Below are 25,586 nucleotides of genomic sequence, written 5' to 3'. Positions count from 1 at the left end.
TCAATTCTTCAGTGCTCAGCTTTCTTTATAGTCCGACTCTCACATCCATACATGACTACTGGAAAAACCATAGCCTTGACTAGACGGACCTTTGTGGACAAAGTAATGTCTCTGCTTTTTAATATGCTGTTTAGGCTGGTCATAACTTTCCTTCCAAGGAGTAAGCATCTTTTAATTTCATGGCTGCAATCACCATCTGCAGTGATTTTGGAGCCCCCAAAAATAAAGTCAGTCACTGTTTCCCCATCTATTTGCCATGAAGTGATGGGACCAGATTCAGGCAATAGAAACTAACAATGTTGAAACCTTGGGATTCTGGAAAACAGCAAAATTTAAGAAATCCTCTAACCCTTGTATGGGTCTGGAAAACAGCTTACTACAAAGAACGATCCCTCCCCATATGACTTACATAGACTTCTGAATGCCTTTCTTGTTTACTTATCATGAGATCAGATACAGATCTATAAATTCCAATTTTTTGCCTTCTAAATGATTCACTCAAATGCTTGTCTCCATTGATCAGTTGCAATAATGTGCTCTTTAATCATATTTGGTTACATATCTTTCCCTTCCCCCAGACCCCCAGCTTTGACTCACCCTCAGCCTGACCCTACAAACAACTTAACAGTGCTCAGAGAATAGGCTGGTCTCAGGGTAAAACATTCTCTGATATACAATCCATTAAACTACCCATTCACTCCATTTTTCTGTACCTGCTTTGTTTGTTTGTTTGTTTTTTCTGAACTTGCCTACTCCTCTCCATACAGAAGAACTCTATCCAACCTTTGAGAACACTTGCATATCTTAAGATCTGAGCACTCTCCTTATTGTAATAATCCCCTCTCTGCCTCTTCATCCCTTGCAATAATCATTTTGAATAAAGTCTGAATTTTGTTTGTTTGTTTGACAAAAACAAAGTAGATAAAGTCAAAAGAAGATGTGAAGCAATGCAAGGACATGAGGCAGTTAACTGAATAAATGGGTCTTAGAGTGGGACAAAGTCTAAGTGAAGATAATGAAACTTGGAGGAGAGTTGGTTTAGATATCCACAGTTTGGACAGACCACCTCTCTACATTCCTTGCCCTTGATGAGACCAATTCCAGGGACAGGGAGTTAGTCTTGCCTGACTCTGATCACCAGTGGGCACATAGGACTCCCAGATCAGAAGTCCCACTGATACCATATACAATGGAGGAAGGGTGATTCCCCAAAAGCTGTGATCTTGATCCGAGAAAGAAGAAAACTATTGGCTAGGCAAAGACAGCGGTAGTTTACTACAGGTAAGATTTTTACCTGGGAAGCTTGGCACATTTAGATTTTCCACAAAAGCATAATTACAGTATATGAGGGGATTACAGTTGTGGGTACCACTTACACATAGTACTATGCCAAGACAGCTCATGGCTTGTCTGAAAATTGGTGTCACTTTGATATATGCATCCCCATCCTTTGTCAAACAAATAAAATATGAACAATTATATAATTCTTTCTGTATACTTATATCTCAGGAGCCCAGCCTATTCTACAGTAGCAGGGGAAGTTATAGCTATGCAGTTGACTTTCTGTAACCAATGTGTAATCCACAGGTCTACATAAGAGAGATATAGTGTCCTCAAAGATTTGCTGACAATCTTCAGCTTTATAAGCAACTGCACAGAACTATTTCTCTCTGGCCTTATATTTTTTCTCATTTATTTTAGCAATGTACAGGCATGGGCTAAATTATGAGAGCCTTTTCCCTACCAAAAAGCATGTTATATTTCAAATATATTTCAACTAATCTAGACTTCGGTCTGTAGGATGAAGCCTAGTTCTTTTAGTCAAAAGCAAGGCATTTCAAGAAATTTCTTCTGTATATCTGAAAGTTGTGAGCAAGAAGGAGAGAAAAAGAGATAGTTTTTCATTTTAAAAAGACTAAAATGATTTTTTTTTTTAAACCAGGGATAGATTGTCACTAAGATTTGCTTAGAAGTCACCTGTGTGTGGAAGTGTTAGTCGCTCAGTCATGTCCAACTCTTTGTGGCCCCATGAACTGTAGCCCAACAGGCTCCTCTGTCCATGGAATTCTCCAGGCAAGAATATTGGAGTGGGTAGCCATTCCCTTCTCCAGGGGATTTTCCTGACCCAGAGACTGAACCCAGATCTCCCATAGTTCAAGCAGATTCTTTACCATCTGAGTCACCAAGGAAGCCCAGAAGTCACATATACATGCATGCCAAGTTGCTTCAGTCGTGTCTGACTCTTTGTAACCCTGCGGACTATAGCCTGTCAGTCTTCTCTGTCCACAGGATGCTCCAGGCAAGAATACTGGAATGGGTTGCCATTTCCTCCTCCAGGGGATCTTCCAGACCCAGGGATCAAACCCACTTTTTTTGTGTCTCTTGCATTGGTGAGTTCTTTACCACTGGCACCACCAGGGAAGCCCAGAAGTTGCATACATGTTTGTAATGGAGAGCAATTTCTAGAGCTGTTACTGAGATGAGCCTGCTAGTTAATTTCATGTCAGGACTCAGATGAAAGTAGCAAGATATGTGTCCTTTTCTAAGGTTCCTTATGGCAGGAGAAGTCAGGGTTTAGTTTGGCTGATTCACAGACCATATGAATCAACTCAGATTCAGCTGATAGAAGGCAGTGAGGTCATGAATCGGCTGGATTCATGGCTCAGATATAATATTCTGTCCCTCAGTTTAGACAGAACCATGAGGAAAACAAAACAAAATGAAATAATAATATACTACTACTGTCATCAAATTTTTGTGGGAAGATCTAGAGGTGAAAGAGCAATTAGGTTAGAAAAAAGTCACAGGTACCTATGATACTTCTAGAAAGTGGAAAGGACAACTCTAACATTCGTAACAGATTCAACAAACTCTTTCAAATTGATTAAGGCAGATCTTGCATATCTGCAAAAGCAATGCTATTAATGCTATGAAACTAGATTTCTTGGTTTAAATACTAGCTCTACCATTTGCTAATTGTGTTTCCTCAAATTGAAATTCACTGAGTTTTGCTTATTGAAGAGGGAAAACAGTAGCTACTTCATAGTTTTTTTCTGAGGAAATTAAAATTGTTGTAGAATGCTTAAGAATTTCTGTCACATAGTAAATTTTCACTAAATGCTAGATACTTTTTATTACTGTTATTATTACTGTTATTCCATAAGGACCCACAGATAAAAATAATTATTTGCTTTGGGAAAGTCAGGTTCTCTGAACCCCTTGTATAAAATGTAAAAATGTAATTTTAACTATTGATCTCTCTGTGATTATTTCTAGTTTACAGGATCCCTTCAAAATATGACATTGTGTAACCCACATAAGAATGCAAGGAGGAGGCACGTGAGATTGTTTTCATTTTATAGATGAGAGAGTAGAGGCCCAGAGAGATTAACTGACTTGCCCAAGTATGACATAAAGGCAACATTTGTGTTAGAAAGTCCTGTCTACTTTCTACCATGTTTTCTAGAATCTCCCTAAACATAAAGATGCTTGTAGAGTTTGCTTTGTTGAAGCTTTTAAGTTAGTGAACAGAAACCCATTCATTACATCTCTCTCTCTCTCTCTGATTCCATTGTAACTATATAACATTATGTGCTTAGTAGTGCTTAGCTGCTCAGTCATGTCCAACTTTTAGTGACCGCTTAGACTGTAGCCCTCCAGGCTCCTCTGTCCATGGGGATTCTCCAGGCAAGAATACTGGAATGGGTTGCCATGCCCTCCAACAAGGCATCTTTCCAGCGCAGGGATCAAACCCAGGTCCCCCACATTACAGGTGTATTCTTTATGGACTGAGCCATCAGGAAAGCCCATATAACAGTGTAGTTAAGTCAGTTTGAGCACAAAATCCTGATTTATTGCTGAAGAGCATCGCACCCTTCCTATTCTGCTCCTCTGGCTTATTAAGCATGTATTTTCATATATGCTCCAAATTGATGATTTTTTTCCAGTACCTCTGGGATCACTTGATCTGGTGGTGAAGCCAGAGCATGACTCAGTCATCTACTAAGGGGTGAAACCAGATGGAGATCTTTATGAAACTTGTTCAGGCTAATTTCTAATGTCATGGTTCTTCTCAGTAGCATGAACTCCAATGCCAGAGTCTTTTGCAATGGTTTATTAACCTGTCAGAGGCATATCTATGAATAATAATGAAGTTAAGGAGGAGATATTACCTTACATGTGAAAGAGTGTGTTGGAGAGTTTTTCCTGCCCTCACTTTCACCCTATAGAATGAGACTTCCCTGCTGCCTGGCATCCTCTCAACAACTCAACATCAGTGTCCGATAACCAAACAAATAGTAGCACTAGATTATCACCAATAGCTTGTTACAAGAAAGGAAGGATTCCTTTAATTCCCTAGCAGCAGAGGTATGCTTTCTATCAGCAGGAATTTCAAGAACAGTGTCAGTTACCCTGACAGAACAAGCTCAGATTGACAGGAAATGTCACCCATCAATTTCTCAAGGCTCTGTGAAAGCTTTTATGTATCATTATTCATCTTTAAATAAAATACAGCTAAAGCTGACACTCAGACTTGTAATGAGATGAGCCCCATTGATGTTTTCTGTATAGCAATACAGGAAACACATTCAGAAAATTGCCAGAGAAGAAGAGCCATCATTTTTAATGGGAAATAGCAGTCATTGGGTACTTATTGGTATCCACTTTATTCAGCCCTTGGCTAGACAAGATGTGGGAGACTTGGAACAAGTAAATGAAGCAGAGGTATCTTTTAGGAATTCATGACTTCTCTAGGGATGTAAAATATATATACTGGAGATGGTTTTTAAAAATCATGAATGAACTGAAAGCTAAAATGAAGCACAGTCAAGTGTGTGTATGTGTGTGTGATAAAGGGAATATGTATTTTGAGTAATTGGGAAAGGAACAGCTATCCTAGAGGAAAAAAGTATGGTCAAGAAGAGAGATTAAATCAATTCTCTCCTGACCACAGAAGGCTCAATGTTAACCATTTTGCTTCTGTTGGATGGGGGAAGGATAAGTTTATCAGAAGGAATACCTAGGTCACTTGAATGAAAGTTTTTCAATTTTTCACTCACCTATAGTAAACTGATACATTTATACTGGTATGATGCTACACAGTGGGTGGATGTATTAGTTTGGCCAAAAAGTTTGTTCAGGTTTTTACATATGATGTGACAGAAAAAATCAAACGCACTCTTTGGCCTACCATTTATGTTGGTCTTGTGACTTGGCAAAGGAATTTTAATGGATGCAATGGGAGCAGGAGCTTGACGTGTGATCTTAAGATTTCTCTTGTGTCTTTTGATCTTCTTGGTAACGCTGGTCACTTAAGTGTTTTCCCTTTTGCCCCGACCTGAAAAGGAACAGGCATGGAGCCAAATCTAAGCCCACCAGTATCTAGAGTGTATCTGAGCACAGCTGACTCCCACTGTCCTGAAGAACAGCACACCAGCAGAGATCCAGTTAGATACACCAGTTTGGTTTTAACCTGAAGATAAGAGCCGGAGAATAAATACTTCTTGTTACAAGCCACTAAGATATTGAAATCTTTTGCTATACAGCAAAAGCTAATCAAGAAACTAAGGTTGACCTCATATATCAATAAAGTTTAACCTGAGGAAATAATGGTTTGTGTTTAAGTATATTCCAGTAACTAGAAGAAGTGTCTTGAGAGAAGTATAAAATATTCAAGGGAACAGGGGGCACAGAGCAGATAAGAGGCTTCAGGTTAACAAAGACTGTCTGAAAGTAACAGTGATATCCTTAAAGGAAAGTTAGGTTGTGAGCAGATTGTGGAGAGGCAGGATGGAGCAGGGATCCTTAATGTCAGCATATGTAGTTTTTTTTTGTTTTTTTTTTTTTATTGTAACCCAAGTGCCTGATATTAAGCTTTGATTGTTGTGGCCTCCTCATCAAAGACTAATGTTTCCAATTTACCCATTGCCAGATAGAAGGAGCCCGGCTGTCCCACCCAGGAAGCTCCTTTCTTTTCTCTCTTAAGAACTCTCTGGTTGACTTAGTATCTGACCCTTTGTTTGCTAGTCTTTCCCTTCTCACTTTTACTTCCCAAGAAAGAATGAAGCTATGACATCCTAGAAATCCTACCCTGAACCCTGATAAAGGCAGAGCCCCATGCCTGAGGACTCCTTTTCTCTACCTGTGGCCTTGCTGTGTGGTTCCAGGCATGCCCTGTACCCGCCAGGACTGGTGAGTAATAAATCTCATTTGTGCTTTTGTTTTTCAAAGTTCCCTGATGGTTTTGTTGCTGAAGTATGTCTTGCAATGAAAGTAAGAACCACGCGCCTGGTCAGCTAGAACACTGGCTCCAATAAGGAAAATGTGGGAGCCTCTTTTGCCTGGGCCCAGGTGAGTGGCCCTGGGTTTTTCTAGCCAATGGCATCACTATGTAAAGATAAGTTTGTTGCTGTTGTTTAGTTGCTAAGTCTAGATCCTGGCACAAAACAGTATCCCTGTTTAGACGGTGGAAAATGCTGGGAGCAGGAGGGGGTGTATAAATGCGGCAGGGTATTTTCTTTTGCTGTTACCGAGCCAGGTTCCCTTGCATAAATGAACTGAGTGCTAAACTGAAGCACAGGTGTGTGCCAAGACTTAGAGGTTGGCAGCAGAGAATTGGTTTCTCCACAAGGCAGCCGAGAGAGAGGATAGGAGAACAAATCTCAGTCTGCCTCCATAAAGATACAGTTTCGGGATTTTCATGAGATGAAGCGGCAGGGGGAAAGGTCACTGGAAGTAAGAATGTTGGGTAATTAGCGACCTGTGCAGGTACAACTAAGCTATGCTTCTTCAAAGGTTGTGTGTTCAGAAAAGGGTGGAGTTAGCACATTCTGGGGGTGGAGTTTTTGGTCCTGTGATGTCAAAAGGTCACCAATTGGACACTCTCATTCCCAGTTGGAGGGTCAGTGGTCCCAACCAGTTTAACTGCCTGGAGCTGAAATGGAACAGCAACTGACTCCAGATTTCTGTAGAACAACTCAGGCAAACATCTTAAAGTCAGAGATACTATCTCCAGGGGTGGTAAAGGGTCTCGTAACTTATTTTTTAGGCCATGTTATGCTTGGAGGATATGCAAATATTGTAGAAACAGTTACAAAGAGCTTGATCAGTGAAGACAGGTTACAGCTTATTATGTATTAAGCCAGTTATAGTTGAATGGCTCTGATGATTACCCACGGTTTCATTGCTGCCATAACAAATTAGTGCAAATTTAGTGACTTGAAGTGATATCTGTCATCTCAAAGTTGTGTAGGGCAGAAGTTCCTCTGCTAAGAGTCTCACAAGCCAGCATCGAGATACTGTGTTGGCACAGCTGTGCTCCTTTCAGGCTCACTCAGGCTGAAAGGAGCACAGATTCAAAGTTGGCCAGATTCAACTTCTTGGAGTCACAGGACTGAGGCCCCCACTTCCTTGCTGGCTGTCAGACGGAGACTGATCTGATTTTCATGGCTGCTTGCATTCCTCTCATGCTTTCCATGTGGCCTCTGTCTACAGCAGTGGTTGGATCTGTGGCTGGAGTCTGTGTCCTGCTTTCTAATTTCTCCTCCTTCCTCTTCCATTATCTCCCTCAGATCCTTCTGGTTTCCCATTCTGCTTTTAAGGGCTGGTGTGATTACATGGTACCCATCCAGATAATCAGGAGTAATCTCCCTATTTTAAAATCAGTTGAGTAGTAATTTCGATTTCATCTTCAAAGTCTTTTCACAGCAGAACCTAGATGAGTGTTTGATTTAATAAGCAGAGGATAGAAATTGAATTTGGGAAGTAGGGGGACTGCTTTAGAATTCTACCACCATCGTAGATACATAAGAAGTTTAATCATAGTTGACTATGCCAAAGGAAACAGGTAAGTGGGTGTAGGGAGATAAGCCTGGACATGAAATCAGGGCTTGAAATTGGAATCTTTATATGCCAGGACAAAGGCAATAGGGAGCAATTGAAGTTTCTTGTGCAGAGCATGCATGAAATCAGAATTATATATGAGAATAAGTGATTACAGGACATCATCAGTATATTTTGTTTGGAGGAAGTTGCCACAAAGAGTAATTCTAGTTTATAGGTTACTATAGTTGTGCATGGACATATTAGTAAGCTCTCATTGTGGTTTTAGTAGTAATTATAAGACAGACATAAAAGTCCACCAGGGTCAAACCTAAGACCTTGGCCCGTGAGTAATTAGAATGGAAATTAAAGGAGGAGGGAAGAGTCAGGGATAACTCTGATTTCAGGCACCAGTGATTAGAAATAAGGTGATGCTATTTCTAAAGATCAGTCCTGGGTGTTCTTTGAAAGGACTGATGCTAAATCGGAAACTCCAATACTTTGGCCACCTCATGCTAAGAGTTGACTCACTGGAAAAGACTCTGATGCTGGGAGGGATTGGGGGCAGGAGGAGAAGAGGATGACAGAGGATGAGATGGCTGGATAGCATCACCAACTCGATGGACATGAGTTTGAGTGAACTCCAGGAGTTGGTGATGGACAGGGAGGCCTGGTGTGCTGCAATTCATGGGGTTGCAAAGAGTCAGACACAACTGAGAGACTGAACTGAACTGATAAATGAAAATAGGGAATAAAATGCATGAGAAGAAGGTTAGTGTTCCCAACAGGTAGTTAGAAATATGGTAATCTGGGCTAGAGATACTGATTTGGCAGTTGTTTGAAAAAAAAAAAAAAAGAATGCTGAAGCCTGGGGGCACTTACAAGACCAACAAAAGAGATTCATGAGGAGATAGGGAAGGAGTAAAATCAGACCTTGAGAACAAAAGGTTGAAGAATGTCTATATCTTGTGAGTAGGAATAAGAACAGGGTACAGTGAAGGACACTGAGAAAGCTGTCATGGGAATCATAGAGGAAAAGTAAGGAAATTCTGGTGCCATCAAACATGAGAGAATTTCAGGAAGCAAGTGAGGGATAGTGATGTAAACTGCAGAAAAAATCAGTTAATTCCTATCTCTGGCAGGCATTAGGAGATTACCAGAAACCAGTTTGTTCTAACAGATGAATAAAGATCTCATGTGCATTATGGTTTCAAGATTCCTGAAAACACGTGTAGCTGTGTTTTTAATTGTGCCCTTCATTTGCAGAAAACTATTAAAAGCTGCCCTCTAAGTTGCTGATAAGGAAATGTCTTTTGGTTTCAAAAGTATCTAGGTAATTCAGGTAATGGTGAGGAAATAGAAATTAGACTCCTTTCCCTTGCATTTTTATGGGACAGAGGTTTTCCTAAAAAGCATTGTTTCAGCTGTCAGAGAACTAGTGACCCTTTCCAGAAAAGAACATTTTCAAAATGGAGTGTCATACCTTTGACATGTTACAGGTTAATGTTTTTCAGATATTTCTGATGTAAAGAGAAGAAAAAACAAAGTGATTCTTGATTACTACTAGCCAATGGGAAAGCAGTCAATCCTCTTCCAACTGTACAAAGCTCTGAAGTACCAGCTATCCACCCTCAAAAGTGTTCCTGCACAAAGTGCTTCTAAATGAAAATTTTGGAACTGTGAATGTCATATGAAATATTCAGATTCTTAATTGTCCCCAATTTGAACATAGTGTGTGTGTGTGTGTGTGTGTGTGTGTGTGTGTGTGTAAAATCGTAGAATTGTTTACATGGCTACCTGGTGTTATTTTGTGTTATTTTTGTTTTCCATTGAAGTTTGCAATCAAGCATGTTGTTGTTGTTCAGTCACTAGGCTGTGTCCAACTCTTTGCAACCCCACGGACTGTAACCTGTCAAGTTCCTCTGTCCATGGGATTTCCCAGGCAAGAATGCTGGAGTGGGTTGCCATTTCTTTCTCCAAGGGATCTTCCTGACCCAGGGGTAGAACCTGCATCTCCTGCATTTGCAGGCGGATTCTTTACTACTGAGCCGCCTGGGAAACCCAATCAGACATGAATTCTGTGCTATTTAGTAAAAACTGTGTCCCCAACTTTACTCTCCCAGACTGTAGCAGACATACAGACATGGCCAGTTCCCTATGCAGTAGATTTTTAACAGAACTGTGCTTTTGTTTGGGTAATCCACCCTCTTAAACATGGCCATATGTCTCAGTAAGCCAGTTCCAGTAATCTCACTCTTCTCTTCCTCTGAGTGGTTTGGGAATAGATGTATGATACAATTCTGACTAAAGACAGGCAAGGGAAAGTCTTCTGGGTATGCTTCTAGGAAAGCTTGAACTACTTGTAATAAGAGACAAAAGAAAGAAATGGTCTCTTTTCTGCTGGAAACTTTTATGTCTGAAACTTATCTCTAGAATTGTGGAAGCCATATGTTGACTCTCAGGGCAAAACCAGCAAGCGAAGAATGGCTGGGGAAAAGGAGAATGGTACATGTGTTCTTGAAATTCTTGAGCTGATGCATGAACCATTTTGAAATTGTTCTAACCTGGAATTTCTTAGAAGTGATTTTCCTTAATATTAAGGACATTTTGAGTTGACTTATGTCTTTTCAAAAATGTGTTAACTGATCATCTGCTTTCCCAGTCTCTCTAAGAACACCATAGGGTGTGCTTAAGGAGTCAGTAGGATAGAAGGGGGAGAAGGCAATGGCACCCCACTCCAGTACTCTTGCCTGGAAAATCCCATGGATGGAGAAGTCTAGTGGGCTGCAGTCCATGGGGTCGCTAAGAGTCAGGCACGACTGATCGACTTCCCTTTCACTTTTCACTTTCATGCACTGGAGAAGGAAATGGCAACCCACTCCAGTGTTCTTACCTGGAGAATCCCAGGGACGGGGGAGCCTGCTGGGCTGCCGTCTCAGGGGTCGCACAGAGTCAGACACGACTGAGCGACTTAGCAGCAGCAGCAGGATAGAAGGGCAGTAAATCTGAAAGTCTAGGCCTTGGGACCATTTCAACACTGGTGCAGGGAATACTATTCTGCATTTTCAGAGAACTAAAAGCAGAGGGGAGAAAGTCCTTTTGCATCTTATTAACATTAAATAGCTTCTCAGGTACAATTTGAAAATGGAGACACATAGAGGAAAACTATTTGAAAACTATAAGCACAGTAGGACCAGTAACTGATATTATTCAAATCCCATATCAGAAATGGAATCAAACGAGCTCTTCATTGTTTTACCATTTCAAAGCAGTAGGTTCTGGGTATGGAGTTCTCAGCAAAAGGGCCAGAGTAGAATGAGTATGTAAAAATCAAGAGAGTGAATAATAAAACTTCCTACAGTTCTGTGATTTCAACCAATTCATTGAACTGTACTTTGACCAGAAACCAGAGATCTTAGCATGAGCTTCTCACATGCTTAATTGAGGTAAAATGTAGTTTAGCACACACTTAGAGACCTAATTAATCTTTCAGAAGATAGCTTTCACCTGAATGAGGAGTGTAAATTAGAAATTGTCACAAAAATATGTGCCATTTTTTGATGCAAGCTGATCCAGATGATTGGATATAATTACTGTTGAAAATATAATTACAAAGCAACTATACTTACAATAAACTTCTAAGGCTTCACTGAGGAGTCAAGAGATTATGTATTCTTGGACATAAAGTCAGCAGAGAATGCATATGAAAAGCATATGCTTCCTGAAGATTTATCTTAAAATACCACAAAACCACCACATATTAGAAATCTAGGGAAAAGAAAGGACAAACAAAATATAGTATAGCATTGATCTCAGGGCACACATTAGAGAAGTAATAACCAGTCCTTTTATCAGCATAGTAACATGTTTGGGATAATTTTTCAGTTCAGTTGCTCAGTCATGTCCGACTCTTTGCAACTCTATGGACTGCAGCACACCAGGCTTCCCTGTCCATCACCAAAACCCCGAGCTTACTCAAACTCATGTCCATTGAGTCATTGATGCCATACAACCATCTCATCCTCTGTCAGCCCTTCTCCTCCCACCTTCAATCTTTCCCAGCAGCAGTTCAGTTCAGCTCAGTCGTATCTGACTCTCTGCAACCCCATGAACCACAGCACACCAGGCCTCCCTGTCCATCACCAACTCCCGGAGTTTACTCAAACTCATGTCCATTGAGTTGGTGATGCCATCCAACGATCTTATCTTCTGTCATCCCCTTCTCCTCCTGCCTTCAATCTTTCCCAGCGTCAGAGTCTTTTCAAATGATTCAGCTCTTCACATCAGGTGGCCAAGGTATTGGAGTTTCAGCTTCAACATCAGTCCTTCAAATGAACACCCCAGACTGATCTCTAGGATGGACTGGTTGGATCTTCTTGCAGTCCAAGAAACTCTCAAGAGTCTTCTGCAACCCCACAGTTCAAAAGCATCAATTCTTTGGCACTCGGCTTTCTTTATAGTCCAACTCTCATAGCTATACATCACTACTGGAAAAACCATAGCCTTGACTAGATGGACAGTTGTTGGCAAAGTAATATCTCTGCTTTTTGATATGCTGTCTAGTTTGGTCATAGCTTTTCTTCCAAGGAGCAAGCGTGTTTTAATTTCATGGCTGCACTCACCATCTGCAGTGATTTGGGAGCCCCCAAAAATAAATTCTCATTGTTTCCATTGCTTCCCTATCTATTTGCCATGAAGTGATGGGACTGGATGCCAAGATCTTAGTTTTCTGAATTTTGAGTTTTAAACCAACTTTTTCACTCTCCTCTTTCACATTCATCAAGAGGCTTTTCAGTTCCTCTTCACTTTCTGCCATAAGGGTGGTGTCATCTGCATATCTGAGGTTATTGATATTTCTCCCAGCAATCTTTATTTTAGCTTGTGCTTCATCCAGCCCAACATTTCGCATGATATACTCTGCATATAAGTTAAATAATCAGGGTGACAATATACAGCCTTGACGTACTCCTTTCCCAATTTGGAAACAGTCTTTTCCAAGTCCAGTTCCATGTCCAGTTCTAACTGTTTCTTGTCCTGAATACAGACTTCTCAGGAGGCATGTCAGTTGGTCTGGTATTCCCATCTCTTGAATAATTTTCCACAGTTTATAGTGATCCATATAGTCAAAGTCTTTGGTATAGTCAATAAAGCAAAAGTAGATGTTTTTCTGGAACTCTTTTGCTTTTTTGATAATCCAACGGATGTTGCCAATCTGATCTCTGGTTCCTCTGCCTTTTCTAAAACCAGCTTGAACATTTGGAAGTTTGTGGTTCACGTACTGTTGAAGCCTGGCTTGGAGAATTTTAAGCATTACTTTACTAGCACGTGAGATGAGTACAACTGTGGGGTAGTTTGAACATTTTTTGGCATCACCTTTCTTTGGGATTGGGATGAAAACTGACCTTTTCCAGTCCCGTGGCCACTGCTGAGTTTCCCCAATTTCCTGGCATATTGAGTGCAGCACTTTCACAGCATCATCTATTAGGATTTGAAGGAGCTCTCAACCGGGACTCCATCACCTCCACTAGCTTTGTTATAGTGATGCTTCCTAAGGCCCGGTGGACTTCATGTTCTAGGCTGTATGGCTCTAGGTGAGTGATCACACCAGCGTGGTTATTTGAGTCATGAAGATCTTTTTTGTATAGTTCTGTGTATTCTTGCCACCTCTTCTTAATACCATCTGCTTCTGTTAGGTCCATACCATTTCTGTCCTTCATTGAGCCCTTCTTTGCATGAAATGTTCCCTTGGTATCTCTAATTTTCTTGAAGAGATCTCTAGTCTTTCCCATTGTATTATTTCCCTCTATTTCTTTGCATTTATCACTGAGGAAGGCTTTCTTATCTCTCCTTGCTATTCTTTGGAACTCTGCATTCAGATGGGTATAACTTTCCTTTTCTCCTTTGCTTTTAGCTTCTCTTCTTTTCTCAGCTATTTGTAAGGCCTCCTCAGATAACCATTTTGCCTTTTTTCATTTCTTTCTCTTGGGGATGGTCTTGATCACTGCCTCTTATACAATGAACCTCTGTCCATAGTTGATCAGGCACTCTGTCTATCAGATCTAGTCTTGTGAATCTATTTGTCACTTCCACTGTATAATCATAAGATATTTGATTTAGGTCATACCTGAATTGTCTAGTGGTTTTCCCTACTTTCTTCAATTTAAGTCTGAATTTGGCAATAAAGAACTCATGATCTGAGCCACAATCAGCTCCGGGTCTTGTTTTTGATGACTATATAGAGCTTCTCCATCTTTGGCTGCAAAGAATATAATCAGTCTGATTTCTGTATTGACCATCTGGTGATGTCCATGTGTAGTCTTCTCTTGTGTTGTTGGAAGAGGGTGTTTGCTATGACCAGTGTGTTCTCTTGGCAAAACTCTCTTAGCCTTTTGCCTGCTTCCTACTCCAAGGCCAAATTTGCTTGTTACTCCAGGTATCTCTTGACTTCCTACTTTTGCATTCCAGTCCCCTATAATGAAAAGGACATATTTTGGGGTGTTAATTCTAGAGGATCTTGTGGGGCTTCATAGAACCATTCAACATCAGCTTCTTTAGCATTACTGGTCAGGGCCTAGAGTTGAATTACTGTGGTTTTGAATGGCTTGCCTTGGAAATGAACAGAACTCATTCTTGTCATTTTTGAGATTGCATCCAAGTACTGCATTTCAGACTCTTTTGTTGATTATGATGGCTACTCCATTTCCTCTAAGGGATTCTTGCCCACAATAGTAGATATAATGGTCATCTAAGTTAAATTCACCCATTCCAGTCCATTTTAGTTCACTGATTCCTAAAATGTTGATGTTCACTCTTGCCATCTCCTGTTTGACCACTTCCAGTTTGCCTTGATTCATGGACCTAACATTCCAGATTCCTATGCAATATTACTCATTACAGCATTGGACTTATTTCCATCACCAGTCACATCCACAACTGGGTGTTATTTTTGCTTTGGCTCCATCTCTTCATTCTTTCTGGAGTTATTTCTCAACTAATCTCCCATAGCATATTGGTCACCTATGGACCTGGGGAGTTCATCTTTCAGTGTCCTATTTTTTTGCCTTTTCATGCTGTTCTTGGGGTTCTCAAGGCAAGAATACTGAAGTGATTTTTTGTTCCCTTCTCCATGGACCATGTTTTGTCATAACTCTCCACTATGACCCGTCCATCTTGGGTGGCCCTACACAGCATGGCTCATAGTTTCATTGAGTTAGACAAGGGGTCAACTTATATATTCTTTGTTAATTTGACACTCCTTATATTGAAGTTTAGAATGCAGATGATAGTCTGCTTCCATTCAGAAGTTTACTTAATCCCTTGAAGGCAAGAAGTAAAGGGGTCGAATGCATAGTGTGTATACACGTACATATACATGTATGTGTTGGGTCATGCTGTACATCAGGAAAAAGTGAAGCTCCTTTCATTTAGGGTAAAGTAGGTCTTCAGCTTTGGCCAGCACATTTTATTCAAATCCAGGGGTTATGGCTACCATAATGAAAAGTGTAGGTCTACATAGAGTATTAACATGCTTTTGATATGATCACAAGACATAATTCAAAATGGACCAGAAATGCGGAGACAGGGTGGTCCTAGGGCAGGTTCCAGGCTTCCCTGGTAGCTCAATTGGTAAAGAATCTTCCTGCAGCCCTTTACCCACATATATAGTAGCCGAAGGCTCATATGCCTTTCAGTCTGGGCTCTCCCTCAGAACACCTAAACCAAGATGCAATACTGAAGTTTTTAATTCTGAGAAATTCTGGTATAAAGGAAGAAATGTTTGGTACAAAGAGTAGGCTAAACTTGAATTTAATAGCACTTCTAATATTATTGAACAAGGAATTCACAAAAGGATTATAATGAAAAACAGTTAATTGGATTCATTAAAATAATTCTAAAATAGTCCCATAGATTTAAGATAATTTAAGATGATAATTTGAAAAACTGTTGTGATATCAGTAAAACTAGGATTTCATTTACCCACTAACAGAATGGCCAGAAAATCCTTTCAACTCTATAGTTAAAGTGCCCATGCTAGATTTTCAAAGGAGACGGCTGCGGTTTAATAAATGCAGCCATTGGTAAAGATCTGGAAAACAGAGCATGAGCGCTCTTTTGGCTCACATCATGATGATGACAAATATTCACTGTTTTTTTGTGTTGAATATATTGTATTAAAAAATTTACTAGCTGCTATGTGTATTTGGGATGGCCTCTGAGTGAATTTTAATTCAAGGAAACAAATTTAAAAGGCTAGAAAAATGTCATCCACGTGTATCACAGTGGTACATTTTGACAAATTGTCACTAACTTTAAACAACAAACAGCCTCCATTTACACCATTTTTGTATAGGGTACATTCAGTGTCTCATGGATTGAGTCAATCTGGAAATGCCTTGAGAACAGCTGCTCCAACATAATTTTGGCTCATTGGGTTTTTGTCAAAACTCAGAACTACAAACACTGCTATGAAGATGGGAGGCAAGGGAAAGCTTCAAGAGTGAAAATGATTTTAAACCTCAAAATAACTGGCATTGGCTTTGGCACAGGAGGTGTGTGTGTATAATTTTTTTTTTTTATTCCTAACTCAATTCATTCAGAGTCCCTTAGAGTCTGTGACTTCTATCAAAAATCTTATCATTATAAAGCCTATTTTTTCATTATTAGGCTTTTTGTTTCGTTTAATGTGAAGGAGATGAAGCGGAGAGGGTTACCCATCAGAGGTAGGTAGAGGCAATATATACAGTGATTAGCATTTGGGCTTTAAAGCCAGGTTACCCAAGGTTGAATTCCAGTAGTTCTGCTACTGGAAGTATGACCCCTCTCTACCTTGGAGCAAAAGGAGACTGGTGACAGTGCAACTTCCTAGAGTAGTTTTGAGAGCTAAGGGTTAATACATACAAAGAACAGTCCCTGCAATATAAGAAATATTCAGTATCATTAAACAGCTCTTTTAATTTAGTTCATTACTAAGAAATCCCTTTCCTTGCCATACTCAGCTAACTCATATTTTTCTCTTTGATTTTTTTTTTTTAATATATAGGTGACATTCACTTCTTTAGAACTACTCAAATCATCAAGACATAAGTTTTAGCAATCTTGATGACATTTCAATCTTAAGTGGGTAGGAGTCTACAAATCCACTCTGGAGAGCTCTCCAGGATTCTACATCAGGAGATAAATACACCTCTTTGAGAGTGAGAAGAGCCAGCTTGCTGCAGTAGAGTTGGCAAAAGTTTTTGAAGAAGTTGTGAAGTCTTTAGGTGTGGAGCCCACATGTTCTTTGATAGGCTGTCATCTTTCATCAGGGTTATATTTATTTTTAAAGACATTTTCAGTTCTTGAAAGATTACTCATTTTGTTTTGGACGACCAGCTTGAGAGGTTGCGATAGCTCCTAATTCTCTCCAGTCCTCTGCATAGGAAATTCCTTTCAGGTAAAAACTCTGACCTGGGATAAGTACTAAGTGATTTGTTAACATGATAAAAATAGTAAACCACAGGAGATGGGTACCCCTCTGAAACTGATTTCTCATAGCACTTTCTTTTGATGGCAGAATCTTTCATCCATGGAATAGATAAGATTATTTTAGTATCTTTTAAAGAGAGAATTTGTAGGGTATTTGACGTATGAAAACTTGTATAGTTTGACTAACAGAAGGTCAAGTTTTGTTTGTTTGTTTGTTTTTTCCCTTGAGGTGGGACTATTTGAACAATTGCTCCTACATCTTTGATTCTAATTCTTTGTATCAAGGCTAGGAGTAAACTTACATAAAAACAATTCTGATTATGGCCATATTCAAGAAAGTTACTTTTATACAGCTATTTAGAAATGGGAGGTATTAGCTGACATCAATGACCTAATTTTTCACAAACTTCATGTCTTTAGCTACAGCCTTTCTTTATTTCAAGAAGACAATTAAATGTCTGCACTTCTCAATCAGAGCCCTCATGACATGTAATTAAGTAATGAAACTCATTATTAGGAAAGGTTTTATATTGAATTCTAGGTGGGAGAAGTGACTTAAGAAAGTTTGCACAAAGAAAAGATGTGTGACAAGGAGGAAATAATGTAGATAGAATGACTAATGAACTTGCTCTTGTTTCAAATGATAGCATTAAGCCTTACAGAGAGGGTTAAAAAAAGGCTTGTATTTATAAAGCATTTTTTGAAAAATGTTATTGATTCTATTGTAAGACCTACAGCGATTCTCAAATTTTAGTCTTCATAAGAATTACTGATGCTGATTAAAATGGCAGGTTTCTTTGTCTCAAATAAGAGCTACAAAATGAGGAATATAAATTTTATACACAATGAAATTTGAGACGCATTGGCACTACGTATTCTCCCCCAACATTTCCCCCGGATTTTTTGTTATTAAATTTGCCTTCACTGAATCTCAACTAGAGCAATCACCTCCCATTTCTTTTTTTTTAATCCTCCAACTTTTACTGAGATAAAAGTGTGTATATTTAAGGTGTACCAGGGCTTCTCTTGTGGCTCAGTGGTAAAGAATCCGCCTGCCAATGCAGGAGACGTGGGTTTGATCCCTGGGTCAGGAACATCACCTAGAGAAGGAAACAACAACCCACTCCAGTATTCTTGCCTGGAGAATTACATGGACAGAGGAGCCTGGCGGGCTACAGTCCATGGTGTCACAAAGACTGGGACAAGACTTAGCAACTGAACACACATTCGAAGTATACAAAGTAATGATTTGAAACCAGTATTCTTGCCTGGAGAATTCCATGGACAGAGGAACCTGGCAGGCTACAAGTCTGTGAGGTTGTAAAGAGTCGGACACAACTGACACAACTGAGTGACTAACACATATAACACACACACACACATTGTGAAATTATTACCACAATCAGGTTAATTAAATCATTCATCACCTCATAAAGTTATCTTTTTGTGTGTGTGTGGAGAATGTTTAATTAAGTCCCACATTTTTAGAAAAATTATTCAGGATAGCGCTAACTATAACCACCACGCTGTGCATTTGTGCCCCAGAAATTGTTCATTTTAAAACTGAAACTTGTATTCTTTGATCAGCGTCTCTCCATTTCTCCCACTCCTTAGTCCCTGCTAACCACATTCTGCCCTTTGTTTCTACAAGCTGGACATTTCCCTTCCTTTTGAGATTCCACATGTTAGTGAGATCATGCAGCACCGCTCTGTCTGGCTTATCTCACTTAGTATAGTGTCTTACAGATTCATCCATGTTGTTACAAGTGCCAGGGTTTGTTTCTTTCTACCTACTGAATGATATTCCATTATAATATATAAACCACATATTCTTTGTTCATCTCTTGGACACTTAGGTTGTTTCTATATCTTGGCTATGGTGAATAATATTGCAGTGAACAGGAGAGTGCAGCTATCACTTCAAAATTCTGATTTCAATTCCTTTGAAATGACTGGATCACATATTAATTTTAATTTCTTTGAGGAACCTCCATACTGTTTTCCCTAAAGGGCATACCAATTTACATTCGCACCAAATGGTATGCAAAGATTCCCTTTCTCCACATCCTCATCAACAGTTTTTACCAGATATTTTGTTTTTAGTAAATGCCATCTTAACAAGAAAGAGATGATACCATGCTGCAGTTTTGCATTTTCCTGAAGGTTAGTCATATTGAACACCTTTTGATGTACCTCTTGGTCATTTGTATGTCATATTTGGAAAAATTTCTATTTAAGTCCTTGGTCTATTTATTATTTGTGGTTTTGTTTTTGTTTGAGTCATATGAGTTTCTTTATATATTCTGAATATTTGCCAGATATTTATTTGGTTTGTAAATACTTTCTCCCATTGCATAGGTTGCATTTAACTTTGTTAATTATTTCCTTTGTTGTAAAGAATCTTTTTAGTTTGTAGCTCAACTTATTTTAATTTTTTTTCATGTTGTGTCATATCCAAAAAAATTGTTTCTAAGACCAATACCAGTCAGTGTTCCCTATGTTTTCTTCTAGTTTTAGTTTCAAGTCTTACATTTAAGTATTTAAATTATTTCAAATTTTTGTAAATCTTATTCTTTTGCATATGGATTTCCAGTTTTCCCCACACTATCTATTGAAGGGACTCTTTTTTCCTAATTGCGTATTTTTGACACATTTGTCAAAGATTGGTTGACTGTATATATGTGGGTCTATTTCTGGGCCCTCCATTCTATTCCATCAGCCCATGTGTCTGTTATTATGCCAGTACCATACTGTTTTGATTACTGTCATTTTGGTTGCATAGTTTGAAATTAGGAAAATGTGCGTGTTGCCTCCAGTTTTATTCTTCTGGCTCAAGAGTGCTTTAGCTACTAGGGATCTTTTGTGGTTCCATATAAATTTTAGGATTGTCTTTTCTATTTCTGTGAAAAAATATCATTGCAATAGAGATTGCATTGAATCTGTAGATTGCTTTAGGTAGTATGGACATTTTAATAACTTTTTTTCAGTTCATGAACAGGGTTATTTTTCATTTATTTTGTATCTTTCAATTTCTTTAATAAATGTTTTCAATAAATAAATCATTTTCTATAAACATATCTTTCACTGCTGGCAATATTATTTACCCATTTAAAAATAAATTCTTAGATATTTAGAGTTGCTGAGGTCAATAGAAACTTTGGTCTAGTTGAAGGAAAAAGCAGACAGAATAGGCTTCATCTTGAAAACAGGACTCCATCTTGGGCCAGATTGTGGACTTTGAGCTATATGCCCAGTATCTACAGAAATGACATACCAACAGGAAAACCAGACCCCCACTCCGGATGGAAGAGCCCCAGGGCTTGCACACAGACTTTCCAATGCCTAAAAGAACACCCTAATTATCTGTGTAACTGAATAGAATCATAAATTCTATTATGCTTATTGGCGTATGGCCACAGGCCTATTGATAATTGTCCATTGTTAATTACCTAGGCTTAAGGCATATGAATCATGGGTTTAAGGCATACAAATCATGGGTTAACTTTGTTTGTATCTTTCTTTTCCTTTGTTCAGAGTAGTTTCAGAGAATTTGGGGAGGTGGGTTTGAGCACGTACACTTAGGGTATATAAGGTTTTCACAAAAACTGGTCAGGGTCCTTGGCTAAGAGGAGACTCTGCCTTGGGCCCGCTGGTGTAATAAACTGCACTCTACTGTCTGCATTGTCCTTCTGAGTGAGTTCATTTCCCGGAACACCTGGCTACAACGTAGTCATTGTAACATTTAATTTGTAGTGACCTTCTGTCAAGTATAGAGTATCTGGTCCTGAGGTCCAGGACATAGAAACTGCCTCAACATGCTCTTGGTCAAATAAAAGGCACAGAAAAGCTAACAGATACCTGAGACTCATCAGTAAACTGTGAGAGACATATACAGGAGGCCTTGGGGAGGATATATGGCCCAACTTTAGGGATGTGGGGAGGGTCAGGAATTATAAAAGAAATGGCATTGAGGTGCATATGTCTTTTCAAAGCACTATTTACAATAGTCAAGACAAGGAAGCAACCCATAGAGTGACCATGAACAGAAGGTTGAATTAATAAGATGTTGTGTATATAATATATACAATGAAATATTACTCAGCCATATGAAAAGTAAAATTCTGCCATTTGCAGCAACATGAATGAACCTAGAGACCTTGATGTAGTTCATGTAGAGACATCATAGCTTATCCTAGTGATGCTGCAATACAGAATGTCTACCAGCACAGCACAGTCTATAGGTTAAAGAAACCTATTCTAAGACTGATCTATACATCAGTGTCTCTTTTGCTGTCTATGGACTCTGTGGGAGAGGGAGAGGGTGGGGAGATTTGGGAGAATGGCATTGAAACATGTATAATATCATGTATGAAACGAGTCGCCAGTCCAGGTTCAATGCACGATACTGGATGCTTGGGGCTGGTGCACTGGGACGACCCAGAAGGAGGGTATGGGGAGGGAGGAGGGTTCAGGATGGGGAACACAGGTATACCTGTGGTGGATTCATTTCGATATTTGGCAAAACTAATACAATATTGTAAAGTTTAAAAAAAAAAAAAAAAGAAACCTCTTCTAAATAAAGACAGCAGAGGATGGTGGTTAGGGAGTTAGAATGTGGATTCAGGTGCTTATCAGTTCAGTTCAGTTGCTCAGTCGTGTCCAATTCTTTGCGACCCCCTGAACCACAGCATGCCAGGCTTCCCTATCCATCACCAACTGCTGGAGTCTACCCAAATGCATGTCCATTGAGTCGGTGATGCCATCCAACCATCTCATCCTCTGTCGTCCCCTTCTCCTCCTGCCCTCAATCTTTCCCAGCATCAGGGTCTTTTCAAATGAGTCAGCTCTTTGCATCAGGTGGCCAAAGTATTAGAGCTTCAGCTTCAACATCAGTCCTTCCAATGAACACCCAGGACTGATCTCCTTTGGGATGGACTGGTTGGATCTCCTTGCAGTCCAAGGGACTCTCAAGAATCTTCTCCAACACCACAGTTCAAAACCATCAATTCTTTGGTGCTCAGCTTTCTTTATAGTTCAACTCTCACATCTATTCATGACTACTGGAAAAACTATAGCCTTGACTAGATGGACTTTTGTTGGCAAAGTAATGTCTCTGCTTTTTAATATGTGGATTATAATAAATCTACTTCTCAACAGTATTGAGAATTAAATGAAGCTATACACTATAATGTGTTGAATTATGCCCCCTAGCCTCACCCTCCAAAAGTATATTGAAGACTTAACCCTCTCAGAATGTATCACCTTATGTTAGTTGCGTATTCATGTCTGACTCTTTGCAACCCCTTAGACTGTAGCCCTCCAGGCTCCTCTATCCATGGAATTCTCCAGGCAAGAATACTGGAGTGGGTTGTCATTCCCTTCTCCAGGGGATCTTTCAGACCCAGGGATCAAACCCAGGTCTCCTGCATTGCAGGCAGATTCTTTACCAACTGAGTTTCCTGGGAAGTCCCATATATGTATAGCTTATTTCTGGAAGAATGATGAAGAAATTGGTTATAATGTTTCCTCTGTGGAAAGCATCTAGGATACTATAGACCATACGAATAGTCACATTTTACTGTGTTTCTCTTTATTCCATTTGAAACTATCATTTGGATATATTTTTAAATTAAAATTGAAATTAAAAAAGAACAACATGATGAGAATAGCTTCTGTCTGATAGGTTGAAAGACTAAGATATAGGCATATGTTATCATTGTGCCTGGCCATTAAAAAGCCCTCCAAAATATCATGATTATTACCACAGTTGCTCTTGAGTATCCCCAGAGGATTGGTCCCAGGACCTCCGGTGGGTACCAATATTCAGGAATGCTCAAGTCCCTTATGTGAAATAGCATAATATTTGCAGGCAATGTATACACATTACCACATATACTTTAAATTATGTCTAAACCACTGAAAATACCTCATACAATATAAATGCTATATAAATAGTTGCCAGCAGGTGGTAAATTCAAGTTTTGTTCTGGGGAACTTTCTGAAAAATTTTTTTAAGAATATTTTTGATCCACGGTTTGTTGAATTCCGTTCTGCCAGAGTACCCATTTTCATGTAATCAGGTTAGAAAGAGCTCAGAGAATTTGGTCTCTGGGTGCTCCTAAGACTCTCCACCAACAGAAGGTTTCTTGGCTCCAAGGTTTACTGAATGTCTCCTGTGTGGAGTTAAGATCTCATTTCATGTTTGGGTAAAAGTTTTCAATATAAGGGAGAAGTCCCAAAAGAGAAATGCATGCTTTGGAGCAAAGACTTTACAAGTGAATTTTTGTCCTCTAAACTAGAATGTCAAAAGAAGGCAGATTCCCTAAAGACTTGGTTATTGCCATTAGCAACTGTCTAGCAAAACCAGAATCATTAAGGGTAGTTTGAAAGTGTTTAATTTATGCACTGCACAAAATTCTATTTTTTTTCCTAGTGTTAAATTTGAGCAGAAAAATTAGAGTCTTAAAGGGCAATCTTTAGCCAGGAGCTAACTTAGGCTGGTCTCATCTTGTTCCTTCGCAGATACCCTTTATGTGTGGATTTATTCTAGGAGCAACTGTGAGTCAATCTATATCCCACTTAATTTTAGCAGACAGGTGATAGGAAACCTGTTTTGTTTTCTTCTGCTATTCCTAGCTAAACACAAGGCTCCCTTTAATTGGTGATTCGTGGGTAAACAACTAGGCTACCGCCCGTTAGTGGCTGAGCTTGTGACTCTGAGGCCATTCATTGGAAATGAGTTGAGAAAGTTGCTCTCCATTGAAAACTTGCTCTCATAATATCATCTAACATGATGACCTGCAAAAACAAACAAAAACTCAACACTGGGAAAAATATTTTGTTTTTATTAAACACCTGTGCTATATACAGTTAAATGTGCTGCTGCAGTAGCTATGGGTATGGCCTTGACATCCACTTCACTTTGATGGGAAAATCTCTCTCCATCTTGACAAGACAGCATACTCTTAAGAGCACAAGCAGCCTATAGAGGAGTAATAATTCTATTTCCTTGGTGCCTTGGGTTCTTCTTTCATTATGCTCTAGTTTTTAGTTGGTTAATTGTATTTTCCAGCCTTCACATTGCATGGCAAATAGGAAACCCATTTTAGTGTAAAAGCATCCATCAATTGTTATTGGTGAAACACTCAAGGCATTAGTTACCTTGGAACCAGAGCAAAGAATAATGGGTTTGGTTTCTCACTTTAGTTGCTTTGGGAAGTAGATGCTGTCACAAGATAACTATTAGATTTTATTTTCTCAAGGTTGTACAAATAAGATAATATGAACTGTTTCTCAGATAAGTCTGTCTATGTCCTTAAGTGTCAACTAGAAAGTTAAATTCAAGCTTCTAAAATTGTAGCTTCAGGCTTGTAGCTCAATGCTCCTCTCACAATCATATTTTCATGTATTTATTCCTGCATGCATGTTTGTTTTTAACCAACATTTAGTGAGTACATATCATGTTCTAGGGGTCAGCTGAGAAACGGGAAGGAAAAATATGAATGACAATGCAAAATCTGATAGGAAGAATCTTTGATTTAGGAGACAGACAAATAAACAGATGATTCTGAACATTGCCTAAATAGTAAATAAAGATATTCTAGGAATGCAGAGGAGGGGCACCTAATCTAGACTGGGATGGGGTGAGGAATAAGTGAATATTTCCAGGGAAAACTGATATCTGAATAGAGTTGCAAAAGATAACTGGATGTTGCCTACATAAAGAGTAATTCAAATTTACTGTTTTTGAGGCTCAGTTACTTCTTGCTACTTACAAGGATATGGTAAAATTAAAATACAGTGGAAAAACTTATAAGAGAAAAAGATCTATTTATGTAAAAAAAAAACAATGAACCTGGAGTACTTGATAGAGGAGAATCTGTAATGAGACTCCGACTGGGAAGGAAAGATGAGAGAAATACTCTTGAGTTTTAACTTCCCCTTGGGCATAAGGATTAACTTTTATTGACCTGAAGAATCCCTTGGGACACTGTAATGATTTCTGGATTCTCTCCTCCATAAATTCTGATTTAGCAGGTGTGGGGGAGGCTCAGGTATATGAATTTGTAGCAAACCACCCAGGCAGGTACAAGTTTCTCTCTCCTGAATTTTTATCCCCATCACCATATCTTTTGCTGTCCATTTACTAACACACCACGAGAGGCTGGCACTTTGAAAAGAATTTTTGTGAAAACCAAGCAACAGCAGAAAAGGTATTAGAAAAAAAAAAAAAAAGAGAGAGAGAGACACATACAACTAGCTAAGCTTATGCAGCTAAAGGACCTGCTGCTGCTGTAAGG

At 39.2% G+C, this 25,586-nt stretch overlaps 2 long non-coding RNA genes across 10 annotated transcripts in view; both read left to right on the top strand.

Annotated features, from left to right (window-relative positions):
• The first annotated feature begins 5,895 nt into the window (after positions 1-5,895).
• The window catches only part of LOC147344293 (uncharacterized), a 416,497-nt gene continuing 396,806 nt past the window's right edge, over positions 5,896-25,586 (top strand). For 3 of the 9 annotated variants that reach the window (XR_015155380.1, XR_015155383.1, XR_015155381.1), the window contains exon 1: positions 5,903-6,192. This is a non-coding gene — a long non-coding RNA (uncharacterized LOC147344293). Of the gene's footprint in view, positions 6,193-25,586 lie in introns of all 9 variants that reach the window. The other 6 variants (XR_015155384.1, XR_015155378.1, XR_015155377.1 and 3 more) reach the window with 5 other exon arrangements.
• The window catches only part of LOC147344294 (uncharacterized), a 41,035-nt gene continuing 21,647 nt past the window's right edge, over positions 6,199-25,586 (top strand). Inside the window, exon 1 of the long non-coding RNA XR_015155386.1 lies at positions 6,199-6,351. This is a non-coding gene — a long non-coding RNA (uncharacterized LOC147344294). The remainder of the gene's footprint in view (positions 6,352-25,586) is intronic.

Source organism: Bos grunniens, chromosome 26 (genome assembly GCF_055505025.1).
Source record: "Bos grunniens cultivar Pamir isolate PY7600 chromosome 26, Bosgru_T2T1.0, whole genome shotgun sequence".
Lineage (NCBI taxonomy): Eukaryota > Metazoa > Chordata > Mammalia > Artiodactyla > Bovidae > Bos > Bos grunniens.
The sequence above is the reverse complement of the archived record's forward strand: the minus strand, read 5'-3'. Positions and strand labels throughout refer to the sequence as shown.